General features: G+C 45.7%; 1 non-coding gene across 1 annotated transcript; it reads right to left on the bottom strand.

Moving 5' to 3' along the window:
- Window positions 1-11,419: 11,419 nt before the first annotated feature.
- trnam-cau (transfer RNA methionine (anticodon CAU)) lies at window positions 11,420-11,492 on the bottom strand. The gene has a single exon. It is a non-coding gene; the product is annotated as a tRNA-Met (tRNA).
- Window positions 11,493-16,448: the final 4,956 nt, after the last annotated feature.

Below are 16,448 nucleotides of genomic sequence, written 5' to 3'. Positions count from 1 at the left end.
CTGATACTGCAAACTCCGTGTTAGGGATATAACCCCTCAGCCAAACTAATTTCCGTATTGCTGTCCAGGAGCTCATTTCACAGGGATACATTTACTGCGCTGTATTTCGGAAGGCTGCAGAGAAGGACAGGGAGCGATGGTCAGGCAGGAAATCCCAGAGCATCGCGCCGACACAAACATTTCACTGTTTTTTTTGCATGTGCCTGATATCCGACCGCAGTGTAAATTATGGCGAATCAGGCATGCTCAGATCACATTGTTCACAGAGTGTTTTCTTGCAGCCAAATCACACATTAGAAAACGTGAAATTAGATGAAGAGATCGGAGCCATTTAAAGTGCTCCCAGTTCCTGCAGATCAGGAATTAAAACCTGGCACCGGCTTCAGGTCGATCAGAATGAGGCAATGAATCCGAAAGTGGGAAGAAAAAAAGCGCAATTTTCGTCCCTGGGTTAACAGCCGAACGCGCTAACCGATTGCGCCACAGAAACCGCCCGGTGCTTTTTCTTGCAAGATACACTAAAGCAGCGTGTCACCGAGCCAAAGTTACATGTTGCAGGCACAGAAATGCAATTGTCCACTATCAGTCTTACTTTTCCACAAATAAAGGATGGGACATTGTTTATGGAAACATAGAAACGGTCTGGTCTCGCTCACAGCATCGATATCACCGCCAACCAGCTCTCCTGCAACCGGCGCGCCCACCGGTGCTTTGTCTGTTATTGAGTCGGACTGTGGGAGAACCTTCACCACACGGACTCCAGCGATTCGAGAAGGCGGCTCACCACCACCTTCTCAAGGGCAATCAGGGATGGGCAATAAATGCCGGCCTCGCCAGTGACGCCCACAACCCATGAACGAATGAAGAAAAAGTATTCTGAGCGTCCTGACGCTGTTATCAGGTTTTGATGCCTGATCTGCAGTAACTGGGAGCGCTTTAAATGGCTCCGACCTCTTAATTTCACCCACAACATCAGAGTAACTGTTCCAGGGGGACATGCCGACTCAACTGCGTCTTGGCCGCCTGTCTGGTCAGTCCTTTATTCGTCTCCAATTCCGTTTCCCAAAGCGTATCTACAGATACACAAAGCTCTTTGTCATTTCGGTTCCTTTCGATTTGTCCAGCTCCCGATTGGCAATAATTTGCAAACCTGGTTGCAGCCCTCCGCCTTCCATCGTGTCCAGGGATGGGTTATGTGGAGAGACTGGACAATCTGGGATTGTTCTCCTTCGAGCAAAAAAAAAGGTTAAGGGGAGATTTAATAGAGGTGTTCAAAATTATGAGGGGATTTTGATAGAATGGATGGGGAGAAGCTGTTTCCATTGGCAGGAGGGTCCATAACCAGAGGATGCAACCTGCATTTATATAGCGCCTTTAATGTGATAAAACGTCACAAGGTGCTTCACAGGAGCGTTATGAAACAAAACTTGACACTAATCCACATAAGGAGATATTGGGACAGGTGGCCAAAAGCTGAGTGGAAGAGTTGGGTTTTAAGGTATATGTTCAAGGAGAGAGAGGCGGAGAGGTTTATGGAGGGAATTCCAGAGCTTACGGCCTCGGCAACTGAAGGCACTGCCGCAAATGGTGAAGCGATTAAATTCGGGGATGCGCAAGAGGCCAGAATTGGAGGAGCACAGAGATTTGTTTTATTCGTTCATGGGATGTGGGCGTCGCTGGCGAGGCCAGCATTTATTACCCATCCCTAATTGCCCTTGAGAAGGTGGTGGTGAGCCGCCTTCTTGAACCGCTGCAGTCCGTGTGGTGAAGGTTCTCCCACAGCGCTGTTAGGAAGGGAGTTCCAGGATTTTGACCCAGCGACGATGAAGGAACGGCGATATATTTCCAAGTCGGGATGGTGTGTGACTTTGAGGGGAACGTGCAGGTGGTGTTGTTCCCATGTGCCTGCTGCCCTTGTCCTTCTAGTTGGTAGAGGTCGCGGGTTTGGGAGGTGCTGTCGAAGAAGCCTTGGCGAGTTGCTGCAGTGCATCCTGTGGATGGTGCACACTGCAGCCACTGTGCGCCAGTGGTGAAGGGAGTGAATGTTTAGGGTGGTGGATGGGGTGACAATCAAGCGGGCTGCTTTGTCCTGGATTGTGTCGAGCTTCTTGAGTGTTTTTGGAGCTGCACTCATCCAGGCAAGTGGAGAGTATTCCATCACACTCCTGACTTGTGCCTTGTAGATGGTGGAAAGGCTTTGGGGAGTCAGGAGGTGAGTCACTCGCCGCAAAATACCCAGCCTCTGACCTGCTCTTGTCGCCACATGATAGGGCGGGGTAGCGAGGTTCTGGTGGGATTTGAAAGCAAGGATGAGAATTTTAAAATCGAGGCGTTCCCGGACAGAAGGTTTGACTGGAACGTCACACCGTCCCCTCTCGTGTTTACTTCCACAAACTTACATTGGGACAGGGCTAGGGCGGATTTTTCTGTGTCTCACCCGGGGCCGCTGAGTCTCCTGCAGTCCCCCCGATCACCAACTCATCCTGTTTGTAAATTTAAACCGGAACAAGTGCCTCGCAAAGGGCAAGAAATGAAGGCAAGGCTGGAACCTCTGGCAAAAAAAAAATCTCTTGCCCACCAGCGAGGTTTGTGTACCTGAATCGCTAACTCTTCTTTCAAAGTTTTGACATTCTTTGGACGCCACGCGGCACCTCCAGACTTGTCTCTTGCACTCACAGTGAAGCGGAGGGCCGTTTTCACTCGCACCGGCAGCAATTGTGATATCAAGAAAAAGGTGGCGGAGAAATTCTCAATTTCAGCGAAAATGGAGCGCTGGGGTCCGCTCATGAGTGCAGCGTAAAAGTTGCAACTCGCACCCACGATCCCGAGGGGAATGCCTCTACCGACTGAGCTAGCCAAGCCTGAGGAAACTGTTACTTCCTTGTTTGTTGTTGCAGCGAGCCGGCTGTTGGCTCCGCTCCAAGGGTTCAGTGCAAACCATGAAACAGGTTCTCCTGAATTCCATGGTGTCGAAGGCAATCGAGTAACAAGTCGAGCAATGTATTCCGCTCAATCATTGATAATTCCATTCAGATCTTCTGCATTTCAGCTGCACTTCCCCCAAACATTGCGATTAATTTTGCTCAGTATTTGTTTCGCTTGTTTAATATTTTGTTCTCCGGTTTTGCCGGTTTTGCTGTCATTATCAATGACAGGGAGCAATGAACAATGAACTAGTGACCAAAGTTCCGTTTATTATTAAAAAGCAGTGATTCCGAAATTATCCAGGCTGATATGAATGGTAAGATAAATAGTGATTTCGACACTGAAGTCAGACGCGCTACCGTTTCTCCACGAGGTCTGCTGATGGCATAGATTATATATGTATAAAAACTTATTATATCCTTAAATATATATATTTGATGCAATGTTCCCTTGTGGTTGGGAATAGTTCATTGCACAAAAATAATTCAAGTCTGTGAGACATTTAATGTTTTCTTTAATCGCCATTAATACGTTCTGTTGGACACTGAAGGAAATGCTAACTTGTTTGCCAAGTGACAATTAAAACGTCAATAAATCTTTGAGCTTTGCATGTCATGAACTTTTATCCCTTCCCATTTTACATACTGTATTTTAGGAGTCTGCTTAAAAGTGTTTAGTGCTTATTATACAAGGAATCCGGTGCAGCCGCTGTTAAATTTAAAAAGGTTTGTCGCCCCTTTCACGCATGAACAAACTCGACCCTGGAGGTTTATGGGGAGCAAGTCCCAACAAAATGTTTCCCTCCGAGGTCAAATCGGGGACTTTCTGCATGTAACTGGTGAACATGATAACCGCTACACTACGGAAAGGACAAACTTGTCGGTCTCAGGTCTGAAGGAAGTGTCTCGGGGAAACATGAACTGCCGAGTCTCTTCACACTGACTCTTTTCACGAATATTTCATCGATCGAAACTATACAAGTCACAGGGAAAAATGTCAAAGTCATTTAACTCCCGAATTAGCCCCAAAATCAATCAATCTCAGTTTTGCAATGTTCAATTGACCCCCGGCCTCAACAGCTTTTTGGGGGTGAGTGTTCCAGATTTCCACTCCCCTTTGTGTGAAGAAATGTTTCCTGACATCACTCCTGAACAGCCGAGCTCTAATTTTAAGGTTACACCCCCTTGTTCTAGACTTTCCCCACCAGAGAAAATAGTCTCTATCTGCCCTGTCAAATCCTTTAATCATCTTAAACACCTCAATTAGATCACCCCTTAATATTCTATACTCAAGGGAATGCAAGTCCAGTCTATGCAACCTGTCCTCATAATTTCTTATCAAGGATAGCCACCAAAAGGGGTTTTACGATGGCTTTTGAGTGCATTGGCTTTTGCCAATGGGCATGTTGGTCCAGGGTTATGATTCTCGCTTCGGGGTTGTTTGTCCAAATATGTGAGAGATCCCGGACGAGCCCTTATTTTACTTTTGATCTTGAACGTCCAAAGACAGAAAAGTACCCAAATCACCTCACATGAGTGAAACAATTCCTATGTTTCATACCATTACCTAACACAACTGCCCAACTTGGTTCTGATGAAAGGTCATTGAGCTGAAACATTAACTCGGTTTCTCTCTCCACAGATGCTGCCTGACCTGCTGAGGGTTTCCAGCATTTTCTATGTTATCAGAGTATCACTTCCCTCATCACCTAACTACACTCCTCCACTATATGTCGCCTTATGTTGCAAACAGGCTCCTTCCACACAGCCACGTGTTCTGCAGAATGGTGTTTATCTCTCACCAGTACAGCCCTTTCCCGCTGCGTCAGTATGGAATTATACGGAGCAATCGTACAGATGTCACACCTCTCCTGCTTCCCTGTGAAGCTGCTAAGACGAATAGCACACAATGCTGTCTGAAACACATACACACCAGCTCTGAATAATTTAAAGGCCTTGTTATGATTGTCAGAGAATTGTTTGTATCAAAAGGATAATTAAACTTACGAGTATTATGATATCAGCTGCAGTCCAAGAGTTTCTGGACTTCAGAATCTACTCGTCTCTATATTAAACATATGCATGCATATAAAATGAAGCAAATCTGTCTTATGATTGTAGTTTCATTCTCCCAACAGAGATTTATACTTCCTTACTTAAGAGGCAAAAGCTAAAGGTTTGTATTACTTCAATATAAAGATTAACTCTTTCCTTACAATACAGATACCCCAAACTAATATAACACCTCAAATTGATCAAGTTTCTCAAACTAATACAGTACCTCAAACTAATACAGTACCTCAAACTAATACAGTACCTCAAACGTATAGAGATTCTGAAACTAATATAATATCTCAAGCTAATACATCATCTCATACTAATACAGTACCTCAAACAAATACAACACCTTAAAGTAATACAAACCGATACAGAACCTGAAACTAATATAATACCTCAAACTAATACAGCATCTTAATCTAATTCAGTGGCTCAAACTAATAAAGTACCTCAAACGATAAAGAATCTGAAACTAATATAATACCTCAAACTAATACATCATCTCAAACTAATAAATACCTCACACTAATACAGTACCTCAAACCGATACAGAACCTGAAACTAATAGAATACCTCAAACTAATACAGCATCTCAATCTAATACAGTATCTCAAACTAATAAAGTGCCTCAAACTAATACAGTATCTCAAACTAATACAGTACCTCAAACGAATACAACACCTTAATCTAACACAGCACCTCAAACTGACACAGATTCTGAAAATAATATAACACCACAAACTACAACAACACCTCGAATTAATACAGCACCTCACACTAATACAACACCTCACATTAATAGAACACCTCAAACTGATACAGCACCTCAAACTGATACAGCACCTCACACTAATACAGCACCTCACACTAATACAGCACCTCACACTAATACAGCACCTCACATTAATAGAACACCTCAAACTGATACAGCACCTCACACTAATACAACACCTCACACTAATACAGCACCTCACACTAATACAGCACCTCACACTAATACAGCACCTCACACTAATACAACACCTCACATTAATAGAACACCTCAAACTGATACAGCACCTCACACTAATACAACACCTCACACTAATACAGCACCTCACACTAATACAGCACCTCACACTAATACAACACCTCACACTAATACAGCACCTCACACTAATACAACACCTCACACTAATACAACACCTCACACTAATACAGCACCTCACACTAATACAGCACTTCACACTAATACAACACCTCACACTAATACAGCGCCTCACACTAATACAACACCTCACATTAATAGAACACCTCAAACTGATACAGCACCTCAAACTGATACAGCACCTCACACTAATACAGCACCTCACACTAATACAGCACCTCACACTAATACAGTACCTCACACTCATACAACACCTCACACTAATAGAACACCTCAAACTAATACAACACCTCAAGCTAATACAGTACCCCAAACTAATATATTACCTCAAATTAGTACAGCATCTTAAACTAACACAGCACTTCAAACTAACTCAGTGCCTCAAACAAATACAGTACCTCAAACAAATACAGTACCTCAAACTAATACAGTACCTCAAGCTAATACAGTATCTCGAATTAATACAATACCTCAAACAAATACAGCACCTCAAACTAATCGTGTTCCTCAAACAAATACAGCACCTCAAACTAATAGTGTTCCTCAAACAATAGAGCAACTCAAACTAATAATGTTCCTCAAACAAATACAGCACCTCAAACTAATAGTGTTCCTCAAACAAATACAGCACCTCAAACTAATAGTGTTCCTCAAACTAATCCAGCACCTCAAACGAATACAGTACCTCAAAATTAATCATTAACTGAAATGTCAAAGTCCGAACAGGACAAGCAGGTTGACCTTGACAGGCGGCGAATCTGTTAAGAGGATATTAAGCTGCAGGAGGAAGTCCCGTTCAGGAACTGCAGTTGTATTCAATTAATTTCGAGTCTTTTCTCAACATTGGAACAGAGAAACACGTGGTACGTAATATCACCGCAGGGCCTTCCATGGTCGGCCTAATTCAGTACAACATCCCCAGTACATTTCGTCTCAAGCTCATCACCAGATGCCTTTCAAGTAACCTTTGCTGATTTGTTGCAGTTCAGTTTGGGTTTAAATAGAGTTGTTTCTTTACCAGCATAGCTTTATTGGGGCGAGGGGTATTTGAGTTTGTACCGGGCAATTTGTAGGTGCCCATTGCTAATTGATCTTCAATTGAATCAATATATTTCAATTAAACTATCACAAAAAGACGGACTATTCCTGCACCCACTCCCCGACGATCCCCCACCCAATGTTCCAACTTACTCCACTTCTCCATCGCTGCTTCTGCCAATCTCCACCTCTGTCTCTAATTATAAATCTGCCGATCATGCTCTCTTTCGACTAATTTTATGTTTCTTTACCTCTTTCAACTATATCCATTGTTCTTTTCATCTTATTAAAATCAATATAAATCTCCTTCGACCGATTCGTATGTATCGTTGTCTCTCCACTGCTTTAAATGTATCTATCTATCTATCTATCTATCTTTCTTTCCATCGATCTATCTATCCATCCATCTATCAATCTTTCTATCCATCTATCTATCTATCTATCTATTGCTCTATCTCACTATCCATCTATCTCTCTATCTATATATATCTCTATCCATCTATCTATCTATCCATCTACCTCTCTATCTATCTATCTATCTATCTATCTATCTATCTATCTATATATCTCCTATCAATCTATCTATCCATCCATCTGTTTAACTATCTATCTATCTATCTATAAATCTCTCCATCCACCTATCTATCGAATCGGGCCAGGACCTACTCCGTTAATGGTAGGGCGTTGGGGAGAGTTATAGAACAAAGAGATCTAGGAGTACAGATTCATAGCTCCTTGAAAGTGGAGTCACAGGTGGATAGGGTGGTGAAGAAGGCATTCAGCATGCTTGGTTTCATTGGTCAGAACATTGAATGCAGGAGTTGGGATGTCTTGTTGAAGTTGTACAGGGCATTGGTGAGGCCACACTTGGAGTACTGTGTACAGTTCTGGTCACCCTATTATAGAAAGGATATTATTAAACTAGAAAGAGTGCAGAAAAGATTTACTAGGATGCTACCGGGACTTGATGGTTTGACTTACAGGGAGAGGTTAGACAGACTGGGACTTTATTCCCTGGAGAGTAGGAGGTTAAGGGGTGATCTTATAGAAGTCTATAAAATAATGAGGGGCATAGATAAGGTCGATAGTCAAAATCTTTTCCCAAAGGTAGGGGAGTCTATAACGAGGGGGCACAGATTTAAGGTGAGAGGGGAGAGATACAAAAGGATCCAGAGGGGCAATTTTTTCACTCAAAGGGTGGTGAGTGTCTGGAACGAGCTGCCAGAGGCAGTAGTAGAGGCGGGTACAATTTTGTCTTTTAAAAAGCATTTGGACAGTTACATGGGGAAGATGGGTATCGAGGGATATGGGCCAAGTGCAGGCAATTGGGACTAGCTTAGTGGTATAAACTGGGCGACATGGACATGTTGGGCCGAAGGGCCTGTTTCCATGTTGTAACTTCTATGATTCTATGATTCTATGATTCTATCCATCCACCTATCTATCCATCTATCTACCTATCCATCTATCTATCTATCCATCTATCTATCTATCTATCGATATAGCTATCTATCTATCTATCTATCGACCTTTATCTCACTATCTCTCTATATTTGTTTCTCCCTCCACCTGTTTATTGCTCTGTTGTTGATTCTATATCGCTTTCTGTCTCTCCTCCTTCATTACTCACATTTTTCAAATAACTTTCTAATCTTTATCAAAAAAAAATGCGACATTAATGCATGAGCATGAGGTAAATTAGCCAATTACAAGGTGGGGTGGACTCAGTATGTTGGTCTGTGAAGACGTCACCGAGCCCTCTTCCTCCTTCAGGCTGCTGATCACAGAAGTCTCCCTGAGCAGCTTCTGGAAGAAGAAGCGCGAGCACTTCTCGTCCTGCTCCACGGAGCGGACTCTGGAACGAAAGATAATCTTTGAGGCCCCTTTAACTGGATGGATCACACCGTGAGATCACAAGGTGAGGCCCCTTTAACTGGATGGATCACACCGTGAGATCACAGGATGAGGCCCCTTTAACTGGATGGATCACACCGTGAGATCACAAGGTGAGGCCCCTTTAACTGGACGGTTCACAGCATGAGATCACAGGATGAGGCCCCCTGAACTGGTCGGTTCACACCGTGAGATCACAGTATGAGGTCCCTTTAACTGGACGGTTCATACCGTGAGATACGGTCTGTATTGTACTGTATTGCTTCGAAATTGTGAAATTTAGTTTTAACTCTATGTATTCTTAAATTTTATGCAGTAATGTATGTTTTGTAATAAAAAAAATTCACAGAAACTTTCGAATCAAACGGGAATTGAACCTCCACACGTTATCCATTGCTCCATTGGCCCAGTTTTCAAAAAGCATGCAGTAACTCACACTTCCACAACGCTGGAGAATGAGCAGTTTCCGAGTAAGTCTCGGTCATGCCCACGCGATTCCACGAGTCCGGAAGTGTCAAAAGGTGCACGGTGAACAATCACCAAAGAGAGAGACAGAAGCTGCTTCCTTTCGATCGCTCAGCTTGTAGAGCGGAGGACGATAGTACAATTAACAGATCAAAGTTTGCTGGTTCGAAGTAATAAACTTGCTTTTGGAGTAAGTAGCTCTAGGCCATTCTCTTAACTTTACAGGCAGCCTGCGGCTTAACATGTTGGCGCTGAGGCACAGGAGAGCACTTTTCCTTTGTCAAACCTGAAAGCTTTCTGTGTCTGTCAGAACACGGCTGTTTAGATCGAGCATTTGCCTCTGCTCACCAGCAGGGAGTGCCTTTGCGCAACAACACTTCAAACCGCTTTCAGGCAAAAATGTCTTCGATCAGGCAGACAGACAGGGCTCTCGCTGCTCCCTCAAGCTCGGGGCCGCTGTTCCTTTCCTGAGATCTCATCTACCTTCCGCAGGCTCGGGCTCTTCTCAGCATCATTCACGATTACTGTGGCTTCCCGTACTGCTGTTGCTCACTTGCTTATTCTCGATACTACCGATTGGAGCAAAGTATTGATTATCGTCAGGGAGGGGGCCAACCCAAGGCAAGATTTCTCTGCTGATCGTGGAGCTACTTGGAGGCGAGTGCGAAGCAACTACTGTGAAGGGCAGTGAATAAAGGGGGCAGTAGCAACATGGATACAGAATCGACTATAGGACAGGAAACAGAGTAGTGGTGAATGGTTTATTTTCGGACTCGAGGGAGGTGGACAGTGGTGTTCCCCAGGGGTCGGTGCTGTGACCACTTCTTTCCTTGATATATATTAATGACTTGGACTTGGGTGCACAGGGCACAACTTCAAAATTTGCAGATGACACCAAACTTGTAAGGGTAATGAACAGTGAGGAGGATAGTGATAGAGTTGAAGAGAATATATACAGACTGGTTGCATGGGCGGACACATGGCAAATGACACTTAACGAAGAAAAATGCGAATTCATGCATTTCGGTAGGAAGAACGAGGAGATGCAAAATAAACTGGAGGGCACAATTCTAACAGTGATACAGGAACAGAGAGATCTGGGGGTATATGTGCACATATCATTGAAAGTGGCAGGGCAGGTTGAGAAAGCGGTTAAAAAAGCATACGGGATCCTGGGCTTTATAAATAGAGGCAGAGAGTACTAAAGTATGGAAGTCATGATGAACCTTTAGAAAACACTGGTTCAGACACAACTGGAGTATTATGTCCACTTCTGGGCGCCGCACTTTAGGAAAGATATGAAGGCATTAAAGAGGGTGCAGAAGAGATTTACTAGAATGATTCCAGGGATGACGGACGTTAGTTACGTGGATAGACTGGAGAAGCTGGAGATTTGATCGAGATTTTCAAAACCATGAAGGGTTTAGAAACAGTATATAGAGAGAAATCGTTCCCATTTGCAGAAGGGTGAAGGACCAGAGGACATAGATTTAAGGTGATTGGCAAAAGCACCAAAGATGAAATCAGGAAAAACGATGGGGGAGTGGGACCAGCTGGGTTGCTCTTGCATAGAGCTGGTATGGTCTTGATGGGCCGAATGGCCTCCTTCCGTGCTGTGTTCTTTCCATGATTCAAGTCGAATGCTCGCTGAGCAGGTGAGAGATAGCAAGATAGATTCTTGCATTCTCCACTCACCTTTTGACTTGGGTCAATTGTCCAGAAACAAAAGTGGCGTCAGTTTTCAGCGAGCCCATGGTCCATGTACTTCTTAAGCTTCACTGCTTGCTACGGTACAGAGAGGTCAAGTGGCAGCAAATCTTTTGGTGTGCTGCAGGAAGAAAAAAATATTGATTTTGGTCTTGAGCAAAGATGGGGAAAAAAAAAAGCTTAATGATGCCTTCTCTGAGGATTGAACTCAGGACCTTCAGATTATGAGACTGACGCGCTGCCTGCTGCGCTAAGAAGGCACTTGATGTATAAATCTCCAGGCAGCTCTATCAAGTAGGACAGTTTGCAAGGTGTAAAATCATAAACTAATCGGCAGTTTGCAAAAACTCTCCATCCAGGTGGAAATCGAACCAACAATCTTCCGAATTTTGGTCAGACACGTTCCCCATTGCTCGACTGGCCAAAGGTGTGTCGAGTAAGTCGGAGCTCACACTCTCACAGCGCTGCGGTATGAGCAGGTACCGAGTCAGTCTCGGTCATGCCCACGCTACTCCACGAGTCCGAGAGTGTCAAAAGGCACACGGTGAACAATCACCAAAGAGAGGGACCTTTGCTGCTTCCCTTCGATAGCTCAGCTGGTCGTGTGGAAAACTTGTGGAGATTAAAACTTGAAAGCAAAATCACTCTTAAATCGTTGGTTTAATTCTGGCTCAAAATAGTGAACGTGCTTTCGGAGTAAGCGGTTTTGAGCTCAAGGCCGCTCTCTTAACTTTACAGACTGCTCACTGCTTAAAATGTTGGCGCTTTTCCTTTCTCAAACCTTAAAGCTGTTTTGCTCGAGCATTTGCCTCTGCTCACCAGCAGGGAGCGCGTTTGAGCAACAACACGTCAAACCGGACTCACTTTCAGGCAAAAAAGACTTCTGTCAGTCTTTCGGACAGGTCTCTCGCTGCTCAAAGGAGTGCCGTTGAGCAGCATTTTTTAAATTTTCAAAATATACATTATTTCATAAAATTTAATGATACATAAAGTTCAGGGTTAAAGTTCGCAATTTCAATTCAAAACAATACAAAACAGATCGCACACAATATGATCCCATTATTTCAATACAATACACTGTGTATGTCTTATAATACATTCTGTATAATAAAAGGTGGGATGGCTTTACACGGTGCTCTTTCCCCATAGAGCCCTTGTATAGGCCGCACCGTGCCTCAGTGCATCCCGCAGCACATTCCCCTGGACCTTGGAGTGTGTCAGTCGGCAACACTCGGTCGTGGACCGCTCCTTCAGCTGGAAGACCAGCAGCAGTTGATATATGTCTCGGTGTGCCTCCCGGAGAACAGTCCATAGAGCACAGCGTCCTGTGTTACCGAGGTGTTGGGGATGAACTGGGACAGCTGCCAACGCTTCTCTCTCCACACATTCTGCATGAAGGTCCAGTCCACCAGGAAACAGACGACGGTCCCATTCCCGCAGCCTTGAAGGCAGCTCGAGGTGATGCTGAGATTCCATGTGTGTTGGAAGGACTGCACTGGGAGGGCCTTTCTCACCATCATCCAGGCAACATCCTGGTGCCCGTTGGTCAGTTCTGGCGACGAGACGTTCTGCCAAATGGCATCAACCATCTGGTCGGGGATCTGGTCGATCGGATCCACCCTCTCCTTTTCCTGCAGAGCCCTCTGAACGTTCCACTGTCTGACGGCCTTGTGGTCGAAGTGGTTCCAACTCAGGAATTTCTACACCTGGGACAGGTGGTGGGGGACAGTCCAGCTGAACGGGACCTCCTGTGTCTGCTCGGTTGTCTGGACCCAGTTTTCTCAGTGTATTGTACATGGTGTCCCTGTGGACGCGTTCTGCTTACCACCTCCAGAAAAAGTGGAAGAAAGCTCGGGTGACTGTGGTGACGGAGCTGTGGGGAATGGGCCAGAACTGGGCCACCGACAACAAGACCCCGAGTACCTCACACTTTATCACCTGGTTCCTGTTGGTTATGGAGAGGGAGCGCCCCCTCCCACCATACCAAGCTTCTGTTTGGCCTTGGCGACGCGCCCTTCCCATTTATTGGTGGAGTCCTGGGGCCCCCCGAACCCGATCCCCAACACCATCAGGTAGTCGGACCTAACGGTGAAGGGAACAAAGGATCGGGTCTCCCACCTGCCACAGAACATGGCCTCACTCTTACTGCGGTTCACTCTGGACCCCAAGGCCAGCTTGAAACGATCGCAGATGTCCATCAGTCTGTGGATCGACTGCTGATCGGATCAAAAGACGGTGACGTCAACCATTTACAGGGAGGCCTTAACCTGAGAGCCTCCACTGCCTGGGATCGTCACCCCCCTGATTACTGTGACCTTTCTGATTAACGCAGCAAACAGCTCGACACAACACATAAACAAGACTGCAGAGAGAGGACAACCCAGTCTGACTCCAGATCTGATCGGAAAACTCTCTGACTCCCGCCCATTGATTCGGACTGTGCAATGGATGTCCATGTAGAGCAGTCGGATCCAATCGCTGATTCCATCCCCAAACCCCATTTTGGATAGCACGTTAATCATGTATGCGTGGGATATTCTGTCGAAGGCCTTCTCCTGGTCCAGGCTGATGAGGCAGGTGTTCACCCCTCTGTCCTGCACGTTGGCGATCGTATCCCTGAGCAGCGCAAGGCGATCAGAGATCTTCCTTCCGGGTACAGTACAGGTCTGATCCGCGTGGATCACCCGCCACAGAACAGATTCGAGCCTGTCAGCGATGGCCTTCGACACAATCTTGTCGTCAGCATTTAGCAAGGAAATTGGTCGCCAATTTCTCATTTATTCCCTCTCCCCCTTCTGCTTGTAGATGAGGGTGATGATGCCTTTCCTCGTGGATTCTGACATGCTGCCTGCCAGAAGCATACCCCCGTACACTTCCAATAGGTTTGGGTCTATCCAGTTCCACAGAGCCGATTACAAGTCAACGGGTAAACATCGCTCCCGGGAGATCTACTCTTCTCGAAGGACCAGACGGCCTTTGTTAGCTCGTCCAAGGTCAGTAACCAATCCAGGCTCTCCCGCTCGCTGTCCTCCAAGAGAGAGAGGACAGGAAGGACTGGGAGGCCGTGTTGTCTCACGGCTTCGCGTCATACAGCCCGGCATAAAAAGACTTGCTGATCCTCAGTATGTCGGTCTGTGAAAACGGCACCGAGCCCTCTTCCTCCTTCAGGCTGCTGATCACCAGAGCGGACTCTGGACCGAAAGGTGATCTTCGAGGCCTCGGAGGCAAGGAGTGAGACTTGCTGGTCCTTCAACTCCCTGAGTTCCTCCCCGGCATCGATCCCCATCGACTGCAGCTGGAGCGGATCCCGCATGCTTTTCTGGAGCTGGGACAATTCCCTCTGTCTATCTGTCGCGCCTTTAACTGGACAGGTCACACGGTGAGATCGCAAGGTGAGGCCCCTTTAACTGCAGGAGTCACACCGTGAGATCATAGGGTGAGGACCCTTTAACTGCAGGAGTCGCACCGTGAGATCTGAGGTTCAGGCTCTGTGATTCCAGGTGGTATTTCCTGGCTTGGCTAATTTAAATATGTCAGGTGGTGAGAGTGTTGGAGAAATGAAGGCTTGAGATGGCAGAAGCACAGGGTCTCAGCAGCAGTGCGACCAGGACTGTACTTTGTAACTGGTGCAGGGAAACAGCAGTGGGAACGGAAATCACAAATTCACAAGAGATTTAGAGGTCACTGTATATAGATCATTAAAATATCATGGGCAGGTACAGAAAATAATAAAAAAATGCGAATGGAACGCTGGTCTTTATATCGAGAGGACTAGAATACAATGGGGTAGAAGTTATGCTACAAATATACAAAGCACTGGTTAGACCACACCTGGAGTACAGCGTTCAGTTGTGGGTACCACACCTCCGGAAGGACATATTGGCCTTGGGAGTGCAGAGCACATTTACTGGAATGTTACCTGGACATTGAGGGGGAGAATTGGATAGGACCTGTTTTTGGGCGGGAGGAGCACGATCCGCTGTTACCCCGTGCCCAATGGTCCCTGCGCAGGCAGGACGAGATTTTCGTCAGGCCTGAGGACTCACCTGCAATCTGCGTTGGAAATCAGCATTGAACGAGGGTTCCATGCAATTCGCAATTTCCACCAGCAGGGGGTAGCTCCAATCTCTTAAAGGCAAGCTCGCTGTGAGAAATCTCTTAAAGGTAGCTGGTAGCTGTTATTCGCTGAATATATCAGCCTACTGTCTGCACAGAGTCTGAACAGAGATAAGACATCGCACATATAAAGCACAGATGCAGGTCCCATCCCTATTTTTAAATACTGATGAGTTAATTTAAAATATTGAATAAAGGTTGCACACCAGTAAATCCCACATCCTCCAATCTGCAGGCCAGACCTCACCAATGTGCCGGCCTGAGATTCCGTGCACCAAGGTTCTCTGCTGAATCACCAGAGGCCTTGGTGTAAGAGGTGGACTGAAGGAGGGACATCCTATATCCACGGTAGGCAAGAGGTCCTCCAGACATACACTCAAAAGGTAGTGGGAGGCAGTCGGGGATGAAGGCAATGCCAGGCGCACAGTATCATGAACATGGATGAAGTACAGGAAGAAGTTCAATACTTTGACATGAGTGGTCAAGATGAGTGAGGTCAACAGTCAAGTGGCGCCTCCTACCAACTACACCACGAGCTGCATCCATTGCTCCACGCACTGCACACCCCATCACCCACACACCAACCAACTCTTTCCTTCAGTACTCAACCCTCTCACCCTTACACATTACCACCGTTGCAAGCAGCACACCCACAACTCACAGGCCACACACACTGATAGATATTCAACCATGATATCAACATCACCCAGACACACGTCCCGCTTTCTTGCAGGAGAAGCTTTCACATATGAGGAGGCAGCAAGTGGCGGTGGCATTTTGCCCCTCAAGCCTATTCCACGCTTCGATCAGATCAGTGTGGACCTGTGACCTAATTCCATATACCTGCCTTAGCCCCATATCCCTTAATATCATTGGTTCACAGAAATCCATCAAACTCAGATTTAGAATTCTCGATTGAGCTGGCATCAACTGCCGTTTGCAGAAGAGCGCTCCAAACATCTCCCACCCTTTGTGCGTAGAAGCATTTCCTCACTTCACTCCTGCATGTCCTGGCTCTAAATGTTAGGCCAAGTCCCTGCGTCCTAGCTGAGGTATTAAATGAGTACTTTGCATCTGTCGTTACCAAGGAAGAAGAAAAC

This window comes from Heptranchias perlo, unplaced genomic scaffold (genome assembly GCF_035084215.1).
Source record: "Heptranchias perlo isolate sHepPer1 unplaced genomic scaffold, sHepPer1.hap1 HAP1_SCAFFOLD_52, whole genome shotgun sequence".
NCBI lineage: Eukaryota > Metazoa > Chordata > Chondrichthyes > Hexanchiformes > Hexanchidae > Heptranchias > Heptranchias perlo.
The sequence above is the reverse complement of the archived record's forward strand: the minus strand, read 5'-3'. Positions and strand labels throughout refer to the sequence as shown.